Source organism: Chiloscyllium punctatum, chromosome 39, assembly GCF_047496795.1.
Source record: "Chiloscyllium punctatum isolate Juve2018m chromosome 39, sChiPun1.3, whole genome shotgun sequence".
NCBI lineage: Eukaryota > Metazoa > Chordata > Chondrichthyes > Orectolobiformes > Hemiscylliidae > Chiloscyllium > Chiloscyllium punctatum.
This window is the reverse complement of record NC_092777.1, coordinates 45,307,365-45,335,120: the sequence shown is the minus strand read 5'-3', so window position 1 is coordinate 45,335,120 and position 27,756 is coordinate 45,307,365. Positions and strand designations below refer to the sequence as shown.

Here is a 27,756-nt window from a genome sequence, read left to right as displayed (position 1 = left end):
CAAATAACCAAATCAAAGTGCAGATATAGGCTGGGGTTGGCCTGGGACACCATGACAGATAGGTGTCATGTGCTGGAGTAGAGTTTGTGCTCTGAAGAAGTGATTGGTCCTCTATCCAGTAGCTGTCAAGGTGATAACCACATTTAATTTTTATGCAATTGGTGCAGTCCAATCTTCCAGTGGGCACCTGTATGGAATCACCTGATCCGCAATGCACAAATGCAGCAAGGATGTGACAAATTCAATTTATGCAAGATTACACCACTGCATCCATTATGCCTGTGTCAAGGTCAGTGTTGCAGGCCGGGCAGTGAGATCTGTAAACAGCATTGGCCTCAGGTGCTGGGCACTATCAACTGTACACATGAGGATACTCACATAAATATGTATAAATGTTGAGAGTGCTTTATTACAATATGACTGGATTCATTAATGGATTGCATTTAATCAATTCTGAAGTGTTCTTCAATTCATTCCAGGTAACTTGGAAACTGCCATGATGCCTCAATCTTTGAATTGTTTGAAAGGCTGAATGCCACCCAAAAGCTGTCCCTACCTGGAGACCATAAGGCCATAAACCATTGGACAGATAGGAACTTTATCCCCTTGAGCTGCTCTGCAAGTCAATGCATATAATCACCAAATCAACTTTCATGCATTATCTACATAAACAGTGAGACAAGAGCCATCCTCTCCACCAGTGGCTGATGATACCATGAAGGACTACCTGACTGAGGCAGAATGCAGGTACAATACAGTTTCTAACAGGGCCATTGTAGAGCAGACAGTAGGGGTACTCAAGATGAGGTTCTGAGGTTGGATTGATCTTGAATGGTCCTGGAGTACAGTGTCAAAACGTGTGGCACTGGAAAAGCACAGCCAGTCAGGCATCATCTGAGGAGCAGGAGAGTCGACATTTTGGGCATAAGTCCTTCATCAGGAGTGTTGGTTGGGAGGCGGGGTAGGTGGGCAAGGGGTCTGAGAGATAAATAGGAGAATGGTGCAGCTGGAGTGGGAAGGTAGCTTGGAAGGTGGATGGAGGTGGGGGTAGAGGGGAGGGTGGAGCAGATAGGTGGGAAGGAAGATGGGCAGAAAGAACAGTTCAAGAAGGCGGTGCCAGGTTGGAGGGTTGGATCTGGGATAAGGTGGGGGAAAGACAGATGAAGAAACTGGTGAAATCAATGTTGATGCTGTGTGGTTGGAGGATCCCTAGGAGAACATTCTTGGCACAGTGTGCTGTGCTCTGCATAACTGAAGCAGGCAAAGAGGGAATACAATGGGATGAGGAACTGGGAGAGCAGCAACAGTGTTCTGAGGAGAATGATGAGGACATTGGGAGGAACATCACTTTGATCATGATAGAGTGATACGGCTTCAGGCAGACAGAACTTCATTGAGCAAGTTTTGAGAAGATTTGTAGCTCAGGTTGAGTTTCTGGATGTAGGTTTGCTTGCTGAGCTGCAAAGTTCATTTCTAGACATTTCGTCACCTCACTAGGTAACATCTTCAGTGGGCCTCCAGGCGAAGCAATGCTGATAATCCTGCTTTCTATTAATATGTTTGGGTTTTTTTGGGTTGGTGATGTCATTTCCTTTGGTGATGTCATTTCCTGGTCTTTTTCTCAGTGGGTGGTAGATGGGGTCTAACTCGATGTATTTGTTGATAGAATTCCAGTTGGAATGCCATGCTTCTAGGAATTATCGTGCATGTCTCCGTTTGGCATGTACTAGGATGGATGTGTTGCCCTAGTCAAAGTGGTGTCCTTCCTTATCTGTATGTAAGGATACTAGTGAGAGAGGGTCATGTCGTTTTGTGGCTAGTCGATGTTCATGTATCCTGGTGGTTAGTTTTCTGCCCATTTGTCCAATGTAGTGTTTGTTACAGTTCTTGCATAGTATTTTGTAAATGATATTAGTTTTGCTTGTTGTCTGTATTGAGTCTTTCAAGTTCATTAGCTGATGTTTTAGTGTGTTGGTGGGTTTATGGGCTACCATGATGCCAAGGGGTCTGAGTAAGAGGATTAAATTACAATTGCAGGATGCGGACAAGAAAGATTTCTTAGCAGCATGAGAACCAACACTAAAAGATAACCAACTCACAGAAGAAATCCAGCTAACTATCAGACAGATAGATGCACCAACATTAAGCAGAAAAAAGGAAGGAAACACACTCAATATACAAGAAAGGAAAGCACTGGAAAGACTAAACAAAAATAAAAACATTGTTATCCAACCTACAAATAAAAGGACACTTGACAATCATTCAAAATTGAAGAGACTACATTGAAAAGTGAACACATTACTTACAGATACCAATACTTACCAACAAGTATCAATAGACCCGACCCCACAACTAGAGAACCGAATCACAGCCCTACTCAAAAAACATCAGAAATCTGGAGAAATCAATAAAACTGACTTCCAAAAAAAAACCAGATGGATCCAACACACCAAGCTTCTATGGATTACCCAAAATGCACAAACCAGGAGCACCCCCCCAGGCCCATAGTCTCACTACCTGGAACACCAACTTATAGATTGGCTAAGGAGCTACACTAAAGACTAAAACACTTAGCAGAAGACTCGCGCCAATCCATCCACTCCACCCAAGCATTCCTGAAGACCGTCAAAGACACTAAGATAGAAGAGGATGAAATAATGGTCTCCTTTGAATGTAATTGCCCTGTTTACATCAATAAACATTAACCTAGCCAAGGAAACACTGACTACACTATTAGAAGACCCAAAGACACATACATCAAACATCACTAACTTCATCAGCAAGGACAGTATCGTCAAGCTAATGGACCTATGCCTTACCACACACTTCACCATCAACAACAAAACCTACAGACAAACTAATGGAACACCCGCAGGATCCCTGATATCAGGGTTCTTAGCAAAGGCAGTAATACAGAGACTTTAACAAACAGCTCTGCCAACCATCCAATCCAAACTTTGGGTCCGCTACGTGGATGACACCTTTGACATCACTAAATGAAACAAATAAGAGGAAACCTTTAAGGCTATTAATAATACCCTTACTGGCATATAATTCACGAAAGAGGGGAAAACAACTACAAAACTTCCATTCCTAGATGTCACAGTGGAGCGAACAGCCAATGGGGAACTTCAAACTAGCGTCTACAGGAAAACAACACATACGGACCAAATATTGAGCTACAGAAGCAATCATCTCAACATCCACAAGCAAAGCTGCAACAGAACATTATTTCAACAAGCGAACACACACAGCAGCACAAAGGAACTACGCAGAGCAGAGGAAACTCACCCATACCATGTATTCAAAAAGAATGGATACCCAATGAACATAATCGGCCGATTTCTCAGCAACAAATCCAAACAAGCAGACAAAACACATCCAGAAACCCTAGCCACTCTCCTCTACATCAGAGACGTCTCAGAAATGACTGCCAGACCACTCAGACCCTTTGGCATCATGGTAACCACAAATCCACCAACACACTAAAACAGCAGCTTGAAAGACTCAATACAGACAACAAGCAAAACGAATGTCAATTACAAAATGCCGTGCAAGGAGTGTAACAAATACTACATTGGACAAGCAGGCAGAAAACTAACCACCAGGATACATGAACATCGACTAGCCACAAAACAACATGACCCTCTCTCACTAGTATCCTTACTTACAATTAAGGAAGGACACCACTTTGACTGGGACAACACATCCATCCTAGGACAAGCCAAACAGAAACATGCACGAGAATCCCTAGAAGCATGGCATTCCAACTGGAACTCTATCAACAAGCACATCGAGTTAGACCCCATCTACCATCCACTGAGAAAAAGACCAGGGAATGACATCAGCACAGATAGTGACATCACCAACCCAAAGAAACCCAAACATATAAATAGAAAGCAGGAATTATCAGCAGTGCTTCGCTGGGAGGCCCCCTGAAGATGTTACCTAGTGAGGTGACAAAATGTCTGGAAATGAACCTTGCAGCTCAGCAAGCAAACCTACATCCAGAATTTCATTGACACCTGCAGTGAACAGATACGTTGGATGAGCATATCGTTCAATAAATTTAGACTTTTGTTATCACAAAGGCAAATAGCTCCTGTTTATGGGAACTAGCAAATGCATTTTCTTTGTTACTTGTTTCTTCACCTTTCCTGTTGTGCAATAAAAGTTACTATTATCCACTGTTTGAGCATTTTGCAACATTTGCTGCTCCCATATTCAAGAACAACAGCAGTCTGTTCTGATAGGTGTGAGGGAAAGATTAGCACTCAGATAGGAAGGCATCCTAACAATGTACAGCACAAAATAAAGTAGGCTTTCTTCATGATCAGGTATCTGAGAGCTAAGCAATGCATTCTGCCGTGACCATTATCTGTCGGAGATGAAATTCCTTCTCACCTACCCATCATTGTTCAGCTTTCAGCATCTGCTGTTTCACACATGTTGCTAAATGGGCTAGCAATGCTATAGTCATGTAATGTCTAAGTTTCCACAGTCAGCACTTAAGCACCCTTTTTCTACAAGATCAATGCACCATGAGTCAGCATTTAGATGCTAATGGGGTATTGGATATCACCTATCCTTAAAAGAATGTCCTGTAAGGATCATAGGTACAACAAAATTTGTCTCCAGAGAGTATGCAGTCATGAATGAGCATGTACTCAAACACACAATGTGGCCAGAAGTGTGAATATGACAGGACCTATCACAAGATGTTCTTATTAATTATCTAATCAGTAATTTCCTCACTGAAATAGTAGGTCTTGGCTGCACTCACGAATGCGAGGGTTGAAGGATATGCAAAGTCTATAAATATCCAGCATGTTTCTCACAGATAAGGAATGCCGTGCTGCTCTAACTTTGGTCCTTCTTGGGATGTATGAAGAGAATGCCTAACTGTGACCTGGACTCCACGTCCCCTCATCCTACAGCTAAAATAACAGTCTAGCAGACAGCTCTCAGGGCTGCTGCTAAATTCATCGCAGTGAGTCCTATGCTTAATTCAGGACATGTTTGCTCTTTGCACTCCACCAGCTCTCACTAAGTTGTCAGTCCAAAGCCTTCAACCCATTACTGTTTTCTCCTACCTTCTCGTTAACATTGCAGATATCCCTGCATATTCTCCCACCTCTTGTTTCCCCCTCCTTCCATTATTGATCTGAAACCATTGAAAGACTTGGGATTTTGGGACACTGAATTGGCACTGACTGTGTAGATTTGTTTCGATGAGGCCCAAGGACACAATTAGGATGTTCCTAAGTCCTCCTTCAGTCCAGATCATCGATCATTTCAGATGGTGCCACGTGTTCTTGAATTCAAACCACACAATCTGCCTCAGTTGCTCTTTTTGCAATGCCGTTTTGTGAATCAGGGTTAGTTTTCCGAGCATTTGAATTACAATACTTGCATTGCACACGTTCAAGCCTTACCGTGAAGCTTACCAAAGATTTCTCTTTTATAATGGAGCTGTTTAAAAATATGAATTGTTTCCTTAGTTTATCTTTGAAGGATTGCATCTGAGCTCCAAAGGTGAACTTAGCCGCCTTGGCCAAGTCATTGCTGTCCTTGACATGAATCGTGTTGAATCTCTGTCAAGTCATTTTCTTTCTCTTGTATAATTCTGTGTCTATTTAACTGGATTACTATGACTTAGATTAATATAGCACCTTTAACACTATTAAAAAAACATGAAGGAGGAAGGATTAAATACTGATAGAAAAGGGACGACTGAAGCTTGAAGTTTAAGGAAGCCTTTAAAGGCAATGTGTGGAGAGTTTTGGACTTAATTATAGAAAGAACTGTAGAGCATTAAAACCAAAATGTGCAGACTCTATTTCCAACAGTGAAATGACGGGAGTGCAAGGAGATCAGGATCGAAGGTTTAACCTAGAGAGACTGCCCAACACTCATAATATTTGAATTCCATTGAAATCTCAAAATTTCCTTTCAATCTGTACTTTGAGGTAACGATCAGAAAATATTCTATAAAACAGTTTAATATGTGAATTAATATGGTGATAAGGTAGTAGAATGTTGACTAGTGCTATACATAGTGATAAATATGAATTACCGATATTCAACTTGCGTTATCTGATTTTACACCTGAGAACTTTAAAATCACTTTTGAAAGGACAAATATCCATCTAAGCTGACTGCAATGATTACCGGGCTAGCAAAACCATCAGTAAACCAAGATCAGTCTGACTGAAACTCAGATGTGTGATCAGTGGAGTGCCACAAGGATCGGTTCTGGGTCCACTACTTTTCGTCATTTACATAAATGATTTGGATATGAACATAGGAAGTATAGTTAGTAAGTTTGCAGATGACACCAAAATTGGAGGTATAGTGGACAGCGAAGAAGGTTACCACAGATTACAATAGAATCTTAATCAGATGGGCCAATAGGCTGAGAAGTGGCAGATGGAGTTTAATTTAGATAAATGCGAGGTGCTGGAAAGACAAATCAGGGCAGGATTTATACACTGAATGGGAGTGTTGCTGAACAAAGAAACCTTGGCTTTTGCCCGAAACGTCGATTTCGCTGCTCCTTGGATGCTGCCTGAACTGCTGTGCTCTTCCAGCACCACTAATCCAGAATCTGGTTTCCAGCATCTGCAGTCATTGTTTTTACCTCGCAAGTAGATAGGACAGCAAAGAAACCATTTGGTATGCTTTCCTTTAATGGTCAGAGTATTGAGTATAGGAGTTGAGAGGTCAAGTTGTGACTATACAGGACATTGGTTAGGCTACATTTGGAATATTGTGTGCAATTCTAGTCTCCTTCCTGTCAGAAGTATGTTGTGAAACTTGAAAGGGTTCAGAAAAGATATACAAGGATTTTACCAGGGTTGGACGATTTGAGCTATAGGGAAAGGCAAGGTGGTATAGAGACAAGGTCTTTTCCCTGGGATGGGGGAGTCCAGAACTAGAGGGCATAGGTTTTGGATGAGAGGAGTAAGACATAAAAGCTAACTAAGGGGCAACTTTTTCACTCAGAAGGTGGTGCGTATACAGAATGAGCTGCCGGGGAAGTGGTGGAGACTGGTACAATTGTAGCATTTAAAAGGCATCAGCATGGTTATATGAATAGGAAGGGTTTTGAGGGATATGGGCTGGATGCTGTCAAATAGGCTGAGATAAGGTTCGCATATCTGGTCAGCATGAATGAGTTGGACCGAAAGGTCTGTTCCGTGCTGTATATCTCTATGACTCCAAATTGAATTAAGGCCAGTTTTGATGCTATTGGACAATAACTTTCAAAAGTTGATTCAGAGACACTTTTCCCATGTAAAGGAATGGTTGGAAAATGGGAGGTCTTTAAAAATGAGGTAACAAGAGTTGAGAGACAGTATTTTCCTGTTAGTGCGAAATGCAAAGCTGGTGCAGAATATGTTTGCTATTGACTTATGATTTCAGTCTACATTCACAAACACCAGTACATTAGCAACAGTTGGAACTTATTGTTACGACAAGACACATCTCATTTTTCTTCATTTTTTAGTTTCTCTTTAGTGGTCTCCATTGTTATGTATGTAATGATTCTGAAGGGGTTAATATTCATATCACATTAGCTCCACCCATTCTACTGAAGCCATACACACTGGGTGGCAAGGAGTTCCAATCTAGCTTTAGGAGGGAGCAGATCTATCTGTACCTGCTCCTTTTGGTCCTAGCAATGATGTCCACCCAGGTGTAGTTGTACTTGGGGGCGATCATGCAATAATCCTTATTGTTACCCAGGATCAGTGCCTCTCATTTCAATACTCCCTGGTGGTATATTTGCTGCCACTAATTACTTAGGCCCAAGACAAACCAAAGACAAAAGGATGATTGGTAACTGTGAACTATCACCTTGAACAACCTCTTACCTAGTACCACACACTCGAGGAGGAGGCAAATACCAAAAGGTGGTCATCTGGGAACATGTCACATTCGAATTACTGTCACTCTTAGACAGTCACCCAAGTTTGAGGATCCAATGTTTCCACTCTAATTTGATGTGTTCTCAAGTATCTAGATTGTGTGAATTTGCAAGAAACTTACTGGACTTACATCAATAATGGTGCCATGAATTTGCAGGAAGGTGACCCAGAGACATCCAGTCAACTTGTGCTATGTCACACCATCAACCTGTGGTGAATGTGCATGTTTCGAATTCAAACCGCTTGAACAATATGAAGGCAGCCTTTTTCCAAATTTGTGAATGGAAATATAGTGGGTGGATTATTTCTGACATATATTATAATAGACAATAGACAATAGACAATAGGTGCAGGAGTAGGCCATTCTGCACTTCAAGCCTGCACCACCATTCAATATGATCATGGCTGATCATCCTCAATCAGTATCCTGTTCCTGCCTTATCTCCAGAACCCTTGATTCCATTATCCTTGAGAGCTCTATCCAACTCTATCCGACTGGGCCTCCACTGCCTTCTGGGGCAGAGCATTCCACACACCCACCATTCTCTGGGTGAAGAAGTTTCTCCTCATCTCTGTCCTAAATGGCTTACCCCATATTTTTAAGCTGTGTCCTCTGGTTCGGGACTCACACATCAGTGGAAACATGTTTCCTGCCTCCAGAGTGTCCAATCCCTTAATAATCTTATACATCTCAATCAGATCCCGACTCAGTCTTCTAAACTCAAGTGTATACAAGCCCAGTCGCTCCAACTTTTCAACATAAGATAGTCCCGCCATTCCCGGAATTGACCTCGTGAACCTATGCTGCACTCCCTCAATAGCCAGAATGTCTTTCGTCAAATTTGGAGACCAGAACTGCACACAATATTCCAGGTTCGGTCTCACCAGGGCCCTGTACAGCTGCAGAAGAACCTCTTTGCTTCTACACTCAACCCCTCTTGTTATGAAGGCCAGCATGCTATTAGCCTTCTTCACTACCTGCTGTACCTGCATGCTTGCCTTCATTGACTGGTGTACAAGAACACCCAGATCTCTTTGTATTGCCCCTTTACCTAACTTGATTCCATTTAGGTAGTAATCTGCCTTCCTGTTCTTGCCACCAAAGTGGATAACCATACATTTATCCACATTAAATTGCATCTGCCATGCATCTGTCCACTCACCTAATCTGTCCAGGGCACCTTGTAATCTCCTAACATCCTCCTCACATTTCACCCTGCCACCCAGCTTTGTATCATCAGCAAATTTGCTAATGTTACTATTAATACCATCTTCTATATCATTAATATATATTGTAAAAAGCTACAGTCCCAGCACTGATCCCTGCGGTACCCCATTGGTCACCACCTGCCATTCCGAAAGGGAGCCGTTTATCACTACTCTTTGTTTCCTGTCAGCCAAACAATTTTCAATCCAAGTTAGTACTTTGCCCCCAATACCATGCGCCCTAATTTTGCTCACTAACCTCCTATGTGGGACTTTATCAAAGGCTTTCTGAAAGTCCAGGTACACTACATCCACTGGATCACCCTTGTCCATCTTCAGAGTTACATCCGCAAAAGATTCCAGAAGATTAGTCAAGCATGATTTCCCTTTCATAAATCCATGCTGACTCTGACCTATCCTGTTACTGCTATGCAGATGTGTCGTAATTTCATCCTTTATAATTGACTCCAGCATCTTTCCCACCACTGAGGTCAGACTAACTGGTCTATAATTTCCTGCTTTCTCTCTCCCACCTTTCTTAAAAAGTGGTACAACATTAGCCACCCTCCAATCCACAGGAGCTGATCCTGAATCTATCGAACTCTGGAAAATAATCACTAACGCATCCACGATTTCTTGAGCTACCTCCTTCAGTACCGTGGGATGTAGACCATCAGACCCCGGGGACTTATCAACCTTCAGACCGAACAGTCTCTCCAACACCAATTCCTGGCAAATATAAATTCCCTTCAGTTCAGGTCTTTCAGCCACTGTTACCTCTGGGAGTTTGCATGTGTCTTCCCCAGTGAACACAGATATGAAGTACCAATTCAACTCTTCTGCCATTTCTTTGTTCCCAGTAATATATTCCCCTGTTTCTGTCTTCAAGGGCCCAATTTTAGTCTTAACCATTTTTTTCCCTTTCACATACCTAAAAAAGCTTTTACTATCCTCCTTTATATTTTTGGCCAGTTTACCTTTGTACCTCATTTTTTCGCTGCGTATTTCCTTCTTAGTAATCCTCTGTTGTTCTTTAAAAGCTTCCCAGTCCTCCGTTTTCCCACTCATTTTTGCTATGTTATACTTTTTCTCTTTTGACTTTATATGTTTCTTAACTTCCCTCGTCAGCCACGGCCACCCCCTGCCTCCTCATAGGATCTTTCTTCCTTTTTGGAATGAACTGATCCTGCATCTTCTGCATTATACCCAGAAATAACTGCCATTGTTCCTCCACTGTCATCCCTGCTAAGGTATTGCACCATTGAACTTTGGCCAGCTCCTCCCTCATAGCTCCATAGTTCCCTTTATTCAACTGAAATATTGTCACTTCCGATTGTACCCTCTCCATTTCAAATTACAGATTGAAGCTTCTTGTATTATGGTCACTACTTCCCAATGGCTCCTTCACTTCAAGGTCCCTGATCAATTCTGGTTCATTGCACAATACCAGATCCAGAATTGCCTTCTCCCTGGTAGGCTCCAGCACCAGCTGTTCTAAGAATCCATCTAGGAGGCACTCCACAAAGTCTCTTTCTTGAGGTCCAATACCATCCTGATTCTCCCAGTCTACCTGCATGTTGAAATCCCCCATAACAACTGTAGTAACATCTTTGCGACAGCCCAATTTCAGTTCCTGATTCAACTTACACCCTCCATCCATACTACTGTTTGGGGGCCTGTAGATAACTCCCAAGAGGGTATTTCTACCCTTAGAATTTCTCAGCTCTATCCATACTGACTACATCCCCTGATTCTATGTCCCCCCGCGCAAGGGACTGAATATCAACACTTACCAACAGAGCCACCCCACCCCCTCTGTCCATCATTCTGTCCTTACGAAAGCACATATAGCCTTGAATATTCATTTCCCAGGCCCTGTCCACTTGAAGTCTCAGTTATCCCCACAATATTGTAGCTGCCAATTTCCAAAAGAGCCTCAAGCTCATCCATCTTATTTCTAATACTTCGTGCATTCATATATAGTATTTTTAATTTGTTACTGCCCTCACCCTTCCTATCAACTCCTATTTCACTCAACCTTACAGCATGATCCCTTTTTGAGTTTCTAAAAACACTTAATTCATTGAAAAGCTCTTTATAACTTTTTCTTATTTCATAAATGTACTTTATTCGTAAAAATATCTTGATATACATACCTAGTCGCTAAAGCAGTTTGATTCTAAAGCATATGAAAAAATAAACATTGGAGTTTGACCGCATCCAACAAACAAACCCAAAGCATTTCATATCTGTATGGCACAGTGGTTAGCACTGCTGCCTCACAGCGTCAGAGACCTGGGTTCAATTCCCGCCTCAGGCGACTGACTGTGTGGAGTTTGCACGTTCTCCCCGTGTCTGCGTGGGTTTCCTCCGGGTGCTCCGGTTTCCTCCCACCGTCCAAAAATGTGCAGGTCAGGTGAATTGGCCATGCTAAATTGCCCATAGTGTTAGCTAAGGGGTAAATGTAGGGGTATGGGTGGGTTGCGCTTCGGTGGGTCAGTGTGGACTTGTTGGGCCGAAGGGCCTGTTTCCACACTGTAACTAATCTAAAAAAAATCTAAAAAGATGATATTTACATGCGTTTGAGGCACCAGGAGGTTCCGCTACTGAATGGTCTCCTACTTAACTTCGGCAGAAAGACTTTAGGCAGTGTCTTTCTCTGATGTATCTTGGCAGCAGCTACCCCAAGCTTTAGTGCATCCCCTCAGCACATAGACAAAGTCTCTTCCCTGGGGTGGTGGAGTCCAGAACCAGAGGGCATAGGTTTAAGGTGAAAGGGGAAAGATATAAAAGAGATTTAAGGGGCAACTTTTTCACACAGAGGGAGGTACGTGTATGGAACGAGCTGCCAGAGGAAGTGGTGGAGGTTAGTATGATTGCAACATTTAAAAGGCATCTGGATGGGTATATGAATAGGAAGCTGAAAATGTGTTGCTGGAAAAGAGCAGCAGGTCAGGCAGCATCCAAGGAGCAGGAGAATCGACATTTCGGGCATGAGCCCTTCTTCCTGAAGATGCTGCCTGACCTGCTGCGCTTTTCCAGCAACACATTTTCAGCTCTGATCTCCAGCATCTGCAGTCCTCACTTTCTCCTATATGAATAGAAAGGGTTTGGAGGGTGGGTGCTGGCAAGTGGGACTGGATTAGGTTGGGATATCTTGTCGGCATGGACAAGTTGGACCAAAGGGTCTATTTCCCTACAGTACATCTCTATGACATAGTCCTGAACCTTGGAATGTGCCAACATGCAACACTCGGTCAGGGTCAACTCCTTGTTCTGGAAGACCAGCAGGTTTCAGACAGACCAAAGAGCGTCTTTTACTGAATTTATGGTCCTCCGGGTGCGGTTGATGTTTGTCTCCATGTACATCTCAGGGAATAGATGAACCTCAACTAATACCACTGCATCTTTCTCCAGATTTCATTTGCAAAGGCACATTCCAGCAGGGGATGTGTGACCGTCTCCACCCTCCTCATACCCACTTAGAGGGCAGCATGTGGTTGTGCAGAATGGCTGGGTGGACATGAAGGATCTCACAATAGTGCCCTTCTCACCACCAGCCAAGCTGGTGCTGATTGGTAAGCTCTGGTGATGAGGCATTCTGCCAAATGACTTTGACAATCTGCTCAGAGAACTATACAGTAGGATCCACCGTCTCCTTTTCCCTTAGAGTCTCAAGGACACAACTTGCTGACCACTTCCTGATCGACCTGTGGTCAAATATGTTTTTCTTTGCAAACTTCACCATGAAGGACAGGTGATACAGAACGGTCCAACTACTTGAAGCATTCTGCGGCAGCGAGGTCAGTCCTATCCTTCACAATACCGGGGACAAGTAGAACGTCAGTAGGTGGAGATACTTGGTGTTTGAGTACTGAGAGTCCATCATAGCTTGATGCAGCCATACCCAATGGTGGCCATCAGGACGAGAGCAATGTTGGAGACATTCTTACCCTCCACCCCAGCCAGAGTTTTGTAAATAGAGTTCCTGTAGACCCAGAGCTGAAAACGTGTTGCTGGAAAAGCGCAGCAGGTCAGGCAGCATCCAAGGAGCAGGAGAATCGACGTTTCGGGCATGAGCCCCAGCCTAACTTAGGTCCCAGATGCCCTCACATAGTACCTATTTTTGTAAATTTTGAAAATATACCTTATTCATATAAAATAGTCACAAAAGCAGTTTGATTCTATATAGTTGGATATCAAGTAAATAAACAAAATATTGGACTTTGACTCGATCAAAATAAAGCAAAGACCTCTCTTAGACATATCAGATTAATGTTTACATTAAATTTTAAGCACTGGGAGGGTCCAATAACTGAACAGACCCCCATTTAACTTCGGCTGGAAGACCTCAAGCAGTGGTTTTTCTCCACTGCACTTTGATGGCAGCTGCCTCAAGCTTTAGTGAATCCCTAAACACGTAGTCCTGGACCTTGGAGTAGCCAGTCTGTGATACTCAGTCAGGGGTCAACTCCTTGTTCTGGAAGACCAACAAGTTTCAGGCAGATCAAAGAGCATAATAAAATCTTGAGGAACACTACAGAAAGGCAAGCCTTTTGTTCATCATACTATCACCCCTCTATGGAATAAACTTTACATCTGATTGCATGTGTCTGGAATCATGAATATCTAATTAGGGTAAAACTGACCTGAAAAATGTGCATTAGCACACTCCACTTCATTGTGTCACAAGGAGACTTTAAATTCACTAAATGCACCCCACTGTTTTTTTAAAATTCAAATGAGCTGTGAATTCTGCAGCTGAGGTCTCTTGATTTGCCCCAGGTTACAAGTAATAGCTCAAAAACGATACAAACAGAAGTTACTAAATAGTGTCAGATCCAAATATACTCGATTTATTGAATAACATCACCCACTTTAAACTGAAAGGACCAATTCTACTCGAAGTAACAGCTTTGGTTTGAAATTTTACAGTATCACTGAAAATATAAAACTCAAGACATATCAAAAAAAGTCCTGAAATAACATGCCCAATATATAAATATATCTCTCTATATATTTACACTTTCTGCAACTCTGAGAACCATATTTTTTTAAAAATCACTGATCCATGGTGTACAGTCAGGTGGTCACCCAATATCTCAAGGGATCAGTGTTAACTAAAAATAATGTAACTGCGCATTCATCACTGCAGTGACAAAATCACATCCAGAGTGGGCTTCTGACGGGGTGGGTTTCTGAAGATCTGCTCATTTTGACTTGCCATTGATGTAATTTCCTAAACTTAGAGTGAGCAGCTTTGATTGACAAGCTAAATCTATGCATCTCTTAAAAACATAGAGGAATAAAAGCTTACAGCTCAAAGATATTTCCACATATTTCCGAGTTCTTGACTTCACAAGAAAATGGCTTGCGTGCCACCATTTACTTTGAACTAAGTTGTGCAAAGGGGGCAAATAACTATGCTTAATCCTTAAGTAATTTGCTTAGACAAATAAGTACCGGCAAGAGATAGTTCAGAACAGTTGATTCATTACACAGTCTTTTCTGTGTACTTCAGCCAGCAGAAGATTTTGCCCATTGGGCAAGAACATATACTTCATATGTTTCTTGATATACAAAATAATAACAGCAATAATAAAAAAATAGCAGTTCAGGCAAGGACAGAAAGGACTTTGAAATAAGAGCATTAGCAAACAATCTACTGCATCCATCAGCTCCAGGGGAAATGGAATAGTGCCAGCAAAGTCCATTGAATCTCAAAAAAAACCACAAGCTATTGAAGGCAAGTTAAGAAAAGAGTAAATTCTCTATAGAAGTGAAAATCAAGTTCTCTTCACCTGCTGGAAAGCTCCCTCAATTATTGAACTTTTTTTCACTGAATCGTGATCCCAAACAATGCAAAGTGTCGATTTACACTTTACTCAGGCTCAGATATTATCCAGACTTTCACATGAGCCACATTTTAACTCCATCAAATCCTACTGCAGAGTCAGAACAGTTCTGCAGATAGTTTTTGAAAAATGCATTTCAGTTCCTCTTGAAAGCTGACTTTGACTAGATTCTGAAGCTCCTATTTGCCACTGGGGCCTGCCCTTGTGATTGTAGATTGTTGAACCCAGTCAGTCATTCTGATCGATAAGTGATCCATGGAGAGAAGATGCCTCTCTTTCTGTTTAAAGATTCAAAGAGGCATTCCACAGCTAATTAGATGGCTTTAATGTAGCATCTCGACATCATCTTAGAGGCCTTAAACTCCTGACTGTATAGTTACAGCTTGACATCCCTTGATCACTGGGCTATGTTGTCTTTACCTCTAGTTGGTGAATAGGAATTATAAATAATGAATGAATTGTAAATGGACACTGAATAGTTGCATTGTGCAACATAATCTGTGCATTCTTGAGGAACTGGAACTTAAAACGGTGGAATCTCTTTCCTTTATTACAGAGTGGTGCTGTCAGAATTTGCATGCAGTCCAAAATGGGACAATGTCCTATAAGTACATCAATTTTTGTTGCCCTCTTTAAAAGTGTAAATGAAGCTTAACCAAGTTCACTATAAAAGCTTCAATTAACTGCTGTACTCACTGTGACATGTTCTGTGCGATTCCAGCATAATCACCTCCCTGAATTTGGGAGGACACTGTCACATTTAGAGAGATAATGGCTTGATAGCAAGGGAAGCTGTGTACATATCTGAAGCTTGCAAATTTTCAGCCTTGGCTCTTCAATTTGAGCACACCATGCCTTCAGATAGATGAGGATAGTTCATTCTTGAAAGCTAGTGATCTCTAAACAGATTCCCTTGATTTCTTCAGGGAGACAGGAGATCCTGCCCGATTCTACTAACGGGTCCCACCCTGCATGCAGAAGTTAGGTGAGATTTTTATACAGTTGTATTTTTTTAATCTGTTTTTCAAACACTGAATAAGGTGGAGGACTGTATGGGAAGGGATCCATTAAACAGTGGTCAGAGAAAAATTGTGATTTTGTTTTCATGCAGCTATGAGTTTGCACTTCATAGCAAATGGCACAAATCTTCTGCCATAGGTGATTTGTACATTTATGTCAGTGTGAAAGTCATCATTCACTAACTGCGTCAAGTTGAAACTAAATGAGATTCACCACTTGATAAATTAAGTAATTGGAAGATTTTGTAACCGGCCTATAAGGTTTTACTTTACCTGTTGTAATCATGAACATCATTATGAGTCTAATTAAAGCCCAAATGGTGATAGAGATCAGAAGAAATTCAGCAAAGTTAGGATTTTTGGACAAAATTCATTTTGCATTTGTGATTGTGGGAAGAAAAAGCCACAATATTTACTGACAAAGGTAATTTTCCTCAAAGTCTTTTAATATATATATCAGACTGAAGATCTCACCTTCACTATTTGTTGCATATTATTTACGACTACAGAATTAAGAAAAATGAAACACTGGCAGTCACCCCATAACAATGTTCTTTGCATACATTTTTCTACAGTTCCTAAAATACCTAACGGAGTATAATAGTATAATAGAATCCCTTTGTTGCTTTTTTACAATTCACAAACTAAGAAATGGAGCAACAGGGGTTCACTTCACCATCATTTTTTTTTCCCCCCAAGAAAAACATCCAAATTGAACTACTATGCAACAAAAGCACCATGAAATGAGTAAATCACATTTTGCAGTAATGGCTGCTGCCATTTTGCAGAGATTTTGATTACACTGTCTATTTAGAGGGAGCTGTGAACATTCGCATCTAACTGTTAGCCCGCAGGAGGGCTGAACAGCAAAATAAATCCAGACGTGCGCATAAATGCATTACAGAAAATTATGTCCTCTCAAATCAAAATTTTTGTGTGATATGTGAGCTTCTGACTTTCATTTGTGAGCATTATTTCCTCACAGGCCTTGTAGACCTCAAAACAATCATTAATGTACAATAATTTATGGAACTATTCACTTTCTCTTTGTTGTTAGTGTTGTTAGCCTGGAAATAAAAAAGAACTTATAAGAAGTGACAATACGCCAGAATTAACAATAAACTAGGAATATGCTCAGATTAAAAAGAAGAGGGCACTATTGAAAAGAAGTGGCATTTTATATACAGAAAGTGTACTGATGGATGAGAACCAACCATTATTGAATGAAATAACATTAAGTGGGGTCTACTGTGCTGCTCAGTCCTGGCTGTCAAAGCTACACGCAGTGTATTTAAATTAAATTTATAAATTTGCCAAAATAAAATATCTGCTTTACGAAAGCAGGAAATAAGCACCCCACTCTAGTTCAGTGAGATAACTCATATATAATTGGACATTTACTTTTCAAACTTCCCACAAAAGCTGTGCACCATAAACCTGTAATGAATTGGAGTTCAGATGTTAAAAAGCAGATTTGTAAAGCTGCTTATCAATGTCACCTGAATGTGTCATTTTTTAATGTGCATTGTTATTCACAATCTGAGGAAGTACTTGCACAATGGTGAGATGTGACTTGTGTGTTTTCATGTCTCTGTATGGCATGGATCTATATGAATGGGGGTGGGGGGGGTGGGGGGGGGAGGTGTGGTACCTTTCATTGTGCACTCAATATGCAGATACCTTTAAATTTGTTTGCATGGCCATAAAGAGGCTATATCTTAAAGGACACAACCTGAAAGATGAAGGGCTTTTGCCCGAAACGTCGATTTCGCTGCTTGTTGGATGCTGCCTGAACTGCTGTGCTCTTCCAGCACCACTAATCCAGTATTTGGTTTTCAGCATCTGCAGTCATTGTTTTTACCTTGTTGATTACAACCTGCAAATAGCCTACACTGTACCTTCCAGATTGTTAATGGCAGATTAAGGAAATATTAGCAATTATGGAGGTGTCAATGGGATGGGAGTATGGATGTGTTTGAGGAGACCTGTGCATGATGGAGTGTTGTGCATGCTAAGGAGGTGTGTGAGCCTGAGAGGGAATGTCATTGTGTGTCGGTAAGGTATGAGGTAAGGTAGGTAAGGTAAGGTATGTGTGAGATGTGATTGGGTGGATACATGTTTCTGAAGGGTAGGTACAAGTAGGGTGGGTGTGCGTGAATCAAGACTGGACGTGTGTGTGTCTGTATCTGTATAGGGTGGGTGCGTGTGTGGCTGTATGGTGGGTATGTGTGCTTGTGGGGGAGTAGGGTGTATGTGTGACATGGTAGGGTACATGTGTGTGAGTGCAGGGTGCATATGTCTGTACATGAGGGTTAGGCTAGCTGTGTGTGAAATGGAGTAGGGTGTATATGCATTTCTGGAATTTAATTCCCTGCCGCCATAATTTATCAAAATCAACCGAGAAAAGTAAATCATGTAACATACTATATGAAGTGAAATGGGTTTGTGCTGTATAGTTTGCATTGTCACATTCAGCCCTATGTCCAAAGACCTGATTTATTCAGCTTGTTTACCTTTCTTACACTCCAGGTTGTCATTCTTCCCCTACCTAAAAATTAATGTCACAGATTTTCCTAAGGCCTTTGCCACTCCCTCTCCCTCTTGAATGCCACACTATCCCTGAGGCCTCTCAGTCACATTACTTGGCACCATTCTGTCTCACATACACAATTAGTATTTCATTATCTCAAACATCAGCAGCTCGTGAAGATCAGCTGATAAAATTTCATATCAACACTCATTCTGATGTGTTTTCAAGCAAGTATTTTAGTTTTCAAAACTCGAGCGTGGGAAATCACATGAAAAAGATGACATTTTTTGTGAGTACTCCTTGGGGCTACTTAAAGCCTTATAGACCAATTATTTACTAAATTTGAAAAGCTGTCCTCCAGTCGGTGGGTCGAAGACCACAAATACTTTTGTGTTGTGATTCTTGAACTCATTATTGAATCAAAGCTGTACATTGGGATTTACTTTTCTTGTCAGGTTCTTAACATAAATTAACACCCAGAATTTCCACCTACTTACATGGTTTGTGTTGTCCTATGTGGAATGCACGTTCCCCCTCATATTCCATTAACCCAAGGCTGAAGGAACCATAGATATATACAGAGAGAGTGCAGCAGTTCACATGACTAAAAACAATTGGCTGAACCTGGCCTGCTTGACAAGCATACCCATTTACGACAACATAATTACGGAACATTGTAGAGTTGCCCGGACTGGAAAGGTTAAAATTCCAGCCACCTCTTGATAATGCAATGTATGGCTGCTCCCCTCAGATCTACATTTACCAGTCAGTTCGCAATAGAACTTTGGGGTGCCACAACTCTAGGAGGCGACAACCTTGCAGTATTATCACTGACTGTTAATCCAGAGACCCAGACAATGTTCTGGAGATGCAGTTTTGAATCCTGCCATGGCAGATGGTGGAATTTGAATTTAATAAAAATCTGGAATTAAGAATCTAATGATGACCATGAATGTATTGTCGATTGTCAGTAAAAAAGGTCAAGAGACCTTGACAGAAGGAAATTGCCATCATTATCTGGTGTGTCCTCTATGTGACTCCAGACCATGAATGAATAAAACAAAATTGTCTGTTTCAGGTACTGGATTGAATATGCCACAGGGGTTGATTTTTTTTTTGATCTTTCATTCCATAGGATGAGATTGAAGTCCCCATCACCTAAGAGTGGTCGTGAGCATGTTCAGTGGTGACTGACTGTCTGTCCCACCAATGGAAAACTTCACGAGATTGACACCCAATCAGCTGGTTAAGTGCTGGGGCCTGTGAGCTTCTCGGCAAATTACAGGCCTTGATGTTTTAGTCTTGCATTGCCAGAAACTGCCAACCAATCAGAGGCCAGCAACTGCTGGGTACTAGAGCTCACTGCTAGGATCCTATTCTTCAATGGATCCATTTGTGAGAAGGTGGATCTTTTTATTTTGGATCCTGAGATGTGGTGGGAGGAGGGTTGGGGATGTCAGAGGCAAGATTAGGAGGCTGACTTTTGCTGGCCATCTCTTGCCCCTTGTATTCCTGCTTACAATGCCCTTTATCAGGGTAAATGAATCTCTGCTTTCAACTCAACACTACAGGCTGATTACCCAACAAGCCACTTCTCCACAGCCTTCTTGTCAAGGGTGATGTTTAGACTCCTGGTGAGTATGTCAGTATACCTTTAAGAGATATGCTCATGAAATTATCAATGTGCCACAGCATGTGACCTAATAGATGAAGGTCTCGTACACCATCATACCTTGAATTACTTGAAGCATGACATGCTCCTGGAGCAGGCTGCACTGTGTAACTTACTTGCTTATTACTAACCCAGACCCAATGTCGCTGAAGAATGCAATGTTTGTGAACAATAGTTAGCTGAAATAATTATCTATTGTATTCTTCAATGCCACAGGGATATCTGCACCTAGTTTCTTATGAGAGATAAAATAAACATTGCAGCATGAGTCAAAATACTCTGCTAGAGGTAAGATCACATCACCAGGAAGACAGGCAAGCAGGCAAGATGTATGTTGTGGCCTGTAAATGGCTATTTATTGGTCATGTAGGACCTTAATTGCTGGTGAGTTAAATATGTGCCCAGTGGGGCTGCCTTTCACTTAATTGCTGAGATGCCAAGAAGGAACAAGTATCTCTTCAGGGCCAACTTGCCAAGTTATTTGCCCTTCTTGCTCTCACCACCTCCAGGGAGAGAAAAACTTCACCCGTCTTCCAGAAGCTAATTATTGAGAAACCCTATTTTGGTAATAAGCACTGAGCATTTAATGTGCCAGAGCACGTTGTGCAGAGGAATGGGCTGACTGCGTGGAATGTGAAGAGTTGGCCTTTTACTTAATCTTGCGGGCAATAATTTAACATTTAACCATGTCCAATTTCAATAATGTTCCACAGAAGCATATTGTGACAGTGTCAAAAACAGTATGTGGATGGGGAGGGGGACTTGCCCAGATTGTCCCCACTAAGTTGTGTCTGCAGTCAGAGAGCTGCTGAATCATTATCCTCTTGGCTTGTCACCAGGACATTTGGAAGATTTCAGAATTCCTTTTTGTATTTCCTTTGTGTGTGAAGTCATCATTTTTCATCTTCCACCCTCCAAAGTTTCCTGCTTCCGTATGGATAAATTATTATTTATAACTGTCATCCATCATTCATTTCTTTTTCTGGAATTCTTCATCTTTCAGCTCTTTTTGTTTGCTCTTTCTTTCATTTTATTAAATTTCTTTTTCTCTCTCCCACTTGGTTCCTGTCCATAGCTTCTCTCTCTCCGTCTCTCATTTCACACAACTATGCACTCTCATGCATACACACAGAGTTGTAATTTATTTGGAGTTAATGAGTAAAGGCAGGGGCCAGTATTAGCTTCATTACCTTCCATTCGTCATACTCTCTCCTAATGGAGGAACCTCCATGCTGAGACCCTAATGGTTACATTAAATTAGAAACCTCTCGGTTCTTTTTTTTTGAAAAAAGAAAAATCTATTTTGATGCAGGCAATTTCTCCTTTAGCTGATTAATCATGAAATGGACTCTCCCTTGCAGAACACACTAATTCCTCTGTCAGGTTCAAATGGGGAAGAACCTGTCCTTTTTCGGAGACAAGTAACAAACTTGTATGCTAATTACATATTTGACCGGAGCTAAATGGCACTGTCTGAATGGGGGGCAAATTAAGAAACCAAGTTAGTGAATTAAGAGGAAGCCCATTAAAGATTACCTGAGGGGAAAGTGAATGCAGTCTGTAATTTCAAGCATACGTTGTGCCAGCAGTTGTAAATCCCAGCAGAATCTAATTCACTTGGCAGTTACATTCAGCCGTGTGCCTTTTCCTTCTTTATCATCTTACACCTGTTTGATGTGTATTTAACTCATTTCGCAGTTTGCTTTCATCTAGCTCCTGAAATGCAATAAATCCTTCAACACAGGTGACAGAATTCTAAAAAGTAACATGATTTGATGCTCCTGGTTTTGTCCATACAGTGTGTGCAGGTCCCCTGGGTTTATTCACATTGGCATTGGTGCAATGCGAGTTTTGCTTCCCTCTTTTATACTAGATTCAGAATCAGGGTTTACTCTGCACAGAAATGGAGGAAGTCTCACTCAAGTTTCACTCCAGATTTAAATCAGGCCTGTGCTCCAGATTGCCAATACAGAACGTTAGCACAATTGTGAAATATAGAACCTGTTCACTTTCCTACTAATGTATAGTGCAGAGCCTTTGCATAAACTGGCAACAAACACTTTTAACTGCAATTAAATGTGCATTATTCTTCAGTTAGATGATTCGGTTGCACTGTTTTCTCTGCATGGATCATTTGGATCTTTCTTTAGTGAAAATGATGAACAATCAGATGCACTTCACCAGAAGCTGGTCACTGTCCCTCTGTATCCTTCCATTAGGATTGGTAGTACACATGAGCACTGACTTCTTCATAACCTTAGTTTGAGCTGCTCGTGGTATTCAGGCTGGGTTGCTGAGAAAATGTGGAATCCAAAATGGACTAGGCTTTCCTGGAACTGGAAGTGATGTTGCAGTGAATTAGATTGTGTAATCTTTTCCTTTCCCTTGAGGAAAATATATTCTTTCAGGGTAGCACAATGGGTGAATATTTGTCTGAAGCTTGATGGGGTTGTGCAACTGGAGAATGCCCACCAGGTCATCAATCTCAGATGATGGCTACATGGATTGTTCTAATCCATTCGCCAAACTTTAGTAAGTGGATCAGATTAAAGAAAACCAGAGAAATTGGGGATTGGAAAAATTATCAGGAATCTCATAGTAATAGAGATAAAACACTATATATGGTTTGTTTTTGCTTTAATGATATTTGGGAATTTTGTCATTGCAAGAGCAAGTCATTTTGAAGGGAAATGGGACATTTTCTACTTTGGGAGCCTCACAATCAGTGATAAAATCTGATCTGTGATCATGGAATTAAATATGTTTCACCTGAAATGTTGTGCTTTTCGATTGTATGAATATGAATGTGACTTGTTCATTTCTGACACCAGTCATCCAGTGGTTTTTTGAAGGGGATTAACTGATTTTATATTCATGCCAATGTTTTTTTTTGTCTCTAAAGCTAATGAGTGAGTGAAACAGCAATTTAACAAAAGAATTCTAATAGCACATTATTTTTAAGGCAAGAAGGCAAAAGAGAACGAAAGTAGGCACAAGTTTAAAGGCAAATATAATCCTTTATTTAAAAAAATTGGCAAGGGCAACAGAAAACAGAGGAAGAAAAGCAGCGTAATGAAATTGGGTCAATTTTCCTGTTGTTTCATATCCATTTGGCATTTAATTCCTCTAAATGTAGGATTAAACAGATTTCATTTCTTTAGGCTTGGCTGGAGTTGAATCCAATGACCAGTGTGTCAATCCATGCAGCAATAACTAAAACATCAATAGCTGTCGCTAACGAATGCTCCATTTTATTTCCCAAGAAACAATGCACTGGGGCACTCTAGTGCTCTGGCTGGATCTCAGTTGGGTGTAAACACAAGCAAAAAGTTCAAATCAGGTATGGGCCCTGTAAAACAATTATTTTAATTACTCCCGCAAGCATTACAGATGACTGGCTATCGAGTTAGAACAGGATCAGGTTCCCTCCTTAGCCCTGACATGTTGTTCAAAGTTAATCAGTAATGGTTGTTTGGACATCTTAGAGGAAGAGAAGCTGGTAATCAAGTAATTGAAATTCAGCCATGGAGTCACTGTCTTCAAAAGAGGAGAACAACAAGGAAGAATGCTGGAAAAAGGTTTCAGCAGGCAAGGAAGGTTTCCCTGGCTGAAAGATGCAGATTTCACTCAGATCAGTCTCTGCCACATGTGCATAAGTGTGACAGTCCCTTCCCGGATATTCTCTTTCAAATAACCCAGGGATATTGCAACCCAGATATTGAATGAAGGATCAGAGTGCCTCATGGCAGGCACTTTTGAAGCAGCCTCTGTTCCTGGAGATTTCAGACCTTTGCTGTATCTGGAATCCTACATTAAACAGCTCGAAGATGTGGATGTCCATATAAGGAATAAACGTGACAAAGTTTCATGGCCACAAAATTTGGCTTTTCAGCACTTGGCATGTATGCTGGAAAGGTTTCTTTGGCTTTGTGATGGTGTCAATGCTGTGCACTTCTGCTGTGAGTCATGCTAGACACCATTGTAGGGGGGACGTTAGCAGGTAGACAGCAAGCAAAATAACAGATGGTGATATCTATCCATCTTAGTGTTTATGGTTGATTTGATGCTCATGCTGCCATTTTAGAACTTCAATTTTCCAACTAATCCCCTCTCATATAAACATTCCCCCACATTCACAGTCCAGAGTCAAAGACTGTGGTGCTGGGAAAACACAGCAGCTCAGGCAGTATCTGAGGAACAGGAGAGTTGATGTTTTGAGCATAAGCTCTTCATCAGGAATGTTGCAGGTCTAGGAGAGTGTGGTCCTGAGTTGGGACAGGGCTGACTGCAGGGAGAGTAAGTGGCAGTACATGGCTGCGAGCACAGAGCACAGGATCCAGAGGGAGAACCTTTTCTAGAGGCTTTGGATTTGCTGTGGGTACTGGTTGTTCTGGTCAGGCCCAAATTATGATGGTCTGCATGTAGGCTGGAGTCCATGCAGGATCAGTCGGTTCCACAGGCAGGCGCTGAGGAAGGAGATGTGGCTGTGGTAGAGGCTTGCTTCAAAATGTGGCTATAGAACTTCAGGGCAGAGGAGATGACCTGGAGGGTGCAGTGACAGAGAGACTCATTGTAGCAGGAGGAAGAGAACTTCTTCAAGGTGGGTATTCTTGAAAGAGGCTTTGCAGTAAGGTTATAATCAACTGAGAGAAAGTGAGGACTGCGAATGCTGGAGATCAGAGTCAAAAAGTGTGGTGCTAGAAAAGCACAGTCAGTTAGGTCGCATCCAAGGAGCAGGAGAGTCGAGTTTTTGAGCTTAAGCTCTTCATCACATTCCCTCAACTTGAGTTCTGAGGGTAGACTGAAGAAGTTGGGACTGTTCTCTCTGGAGAGAAAAAGGTAGAGAAGTGATTTGATAGAGATTTTCAAAATTGTGAGTGGGCTGAATAGAGCAGATAGGGAGAAGCTGTTCCCACTTGCAAAAGACAAAAGGTAAAAGAGGGCATAGATTTAAAAAGGATGTGCAATCGAAGGAAGAGTGATGTGAGAAAATCTTTTTTTCACCCAGCAAGTTGTTCAGGTCTAGAATTCACAGCCCAGGAGTGTGGTGGGAGCAAGTTCAATTGAAGCATTCAAGAATGCATTGGAGATTATTTTGTGAGAAATGGTGTGCAGGGATATGGCGGAATGGTAGAAAATTGATCCGAGGAAATAGAGCTGGTGTAAGCTTGATATGGGGTGAATGGAATCCTCTGCGTTGTGGCAATTCTATGATATAACCTTGCACAGTTCATAAGATATAGCAACAGAATTTGGCCTTTTGGCCCATCGAGTCTGGTACGCCATTCAATCACGGTTGATATGCTCCTTACCCCCATTTTCCTACCTTCTCTCCATATCCCTTTAATCCATTACCAATTAAAAACCTGTCTAACTCCTCCTTAAATTTACCCACTGTCCCAGGATCCACTGTACTTTTGGGTAGTGAATTCCACAGTTGAGCATGTGTTCAGCATGGCTGTATAAAAGGCACAAACTACTTTTGGGTTAGTCACTGATTGATTTCTCCTAGCATTTTGCTGTAATTGCAGATATTTACGGTGGTTTATAGGGCTTTTTAAATTTAACCTTTCCAGGAATTGTTTCAGCAGGCATTGAAAGGCTTGGTCATCAGTTCAAGCATTTAGTATAAACCACTTTGATCCCAGACACAGCTGCAATAGTGGACATTCCCTTATGGAAAACAACATGGGTTGGGAAAGTGAACAGAAGCCAGCAGAACAGGGCAAGCTGCTGGAAGTGGGAGGCGGAACAGAGGTGAGAAGGGATCACAGAGGGAGCACATATCCAGCCAGCATGTTCAGTTTCCCACCTGATCGTCAGCAAGTAACAATGTATAAAACGTCTTTCTTTCAGGAAGGATGTCCTTGCTGAAACCTCCCAGGGGCTGCAGTCACAGAGGAGTGCAGAAACAACATGGCATGCAGCATGGAAGGTGACCATGGCCAGGAACGTTGATCTGCTCAGAACTACACAGGCAGGAAGAGTTGATCATTGCAAACAGCTCACCATCCACTATTTCATGAGAGATGCGACTTGAGGCTATGTATTCCAAGACAACTGAGCACAATTTATTCTGTCTGATCGGAGAGAAGCAGAAAGACTGAGTACTTGGCTTTGTGAGGGTTTGCAGGCTGCATCATGGTGCCATTGACTGGACACATGTTGCTTTGAAATTGGCCCATGTCAATTCTGAAAGGATTCCACTTAGAGTCATAGTCATAGAGATGTACAGCACAGAAGCAGACCCTTCAGTCCGACTCGTCCATGCCAACCAGATATCCCAACCTAATCTAGTCCCATTTGCCAGCACTTGGCCTATATCCCTCTAAAGCCTTCCTATTCATGTACCCATCCAGATGCCTTTTAAATGTCGTAATTGTACCAGCCTCCACCACTTGCTCTGGCACCTCATTCCATGCACGCACCACCTTCTGTGTGGGCCATACACTGAGTATCAGACAGGCGAATACAGTACAATCTTGATTATCCAAACGTCAGTTATCCGAATTTTGGATTATCTGAATAAGATCTCAAGGTCCAGTTAAAAACGGCATTAGGCAACTCAGCATTCAGTTAAATGGCATTATGGCTACATTGCTGAATAACCAAGAAATGTTCGATAACGAGCACTCAAATTGCCATTTGTTTACTAGAGATCAGTTATCGGTTAAACAGCATTATGGCGTGTTTTGCTGGATAACCGAGAAATGTTCGGATAACCGGCACTCATAAATTACCGTTTGTTTATGATAAGATCGAGTATCCAAACGATCAATTATCCGAACAAAATACTCCCCGTCCATCTCGTTCAGATAATCGAGGTTCTACTGTACTCAATGTTTTGGCAGCAGCCATAATGCTTTCATTTTTGGCAACCTGAAGTGCCATCTGCATCTGAGCCACCATGTCAAAGTAGGCGTTGACTACTGGGTGATAAGAGCTGCCTACTGATAGCATGACCTATGACTCCTGTGTGCAACGTAAAATGGACAGGACATAAAGGAAGCAGCATGGCCACAGCAAATGGGATTGATCCGATCAACAAGGTCCTACCAGCTGCACCACTTTTGCAGGAAAGTTGTAGCATTCAAGGAAGGTATATAAACATTTATGGCTCCCACCATCATGAGCATTAGCTAGACGCTGGCACCAGAACTCTCAAGTGCTAGTTTATTGAAAACATTCCTCGCTCATTTTCTCGGGTTACGGAATTTGTCTTTAAACATGTTCTGGTTATTAAATATGGCTCTCTCTACAATGTCACATGCAGTTCTATTTCTCACTTAAACTGGTTCATTATTTCTTGCTGCAATGAAAACAATAAGATGCCAAGCAATGATGTTCTGCATGGTTCATGGACTGATACTTTTGGTTCCAGCATATAGAATGCCCTATATTTGAACACCTGGGTATCCTACTCAATGTGCATAGTGTCAGAGAATCATGCTCTGTTGGTGTCACCTACAGTTTACTTACCTATTTCAAAGTTAATGGCAGGGGTGCAGTCACATCATTTGTATTTGGCAGCATAATTCAACGC

The 27,756-nt window shown here is 41.6% G+C and overlaps 1 long non-coding RNA gene across 1 annotated transcript in view; it reads left to right on the top strand.

Moving 5' to 3' along the window:
* Positions 1–27,341, top strand: part of LOC140464229 (uncharacterized) — a 98,533-nt gene extending 71,192 nt beyond the window's left edge. Inside the window, exon 4 of the long non-coding RNA XR_011954887.1 lies at positions 26,070–27,341. This is a non-coding gene — a long non-coding RNA (uncharacterized lncRNA). The remainder of the gene's footprint in view (positions 1–26,069) is intronic.
* Positions 27,342–27,756: the final 415 nt, after the last annotated feature.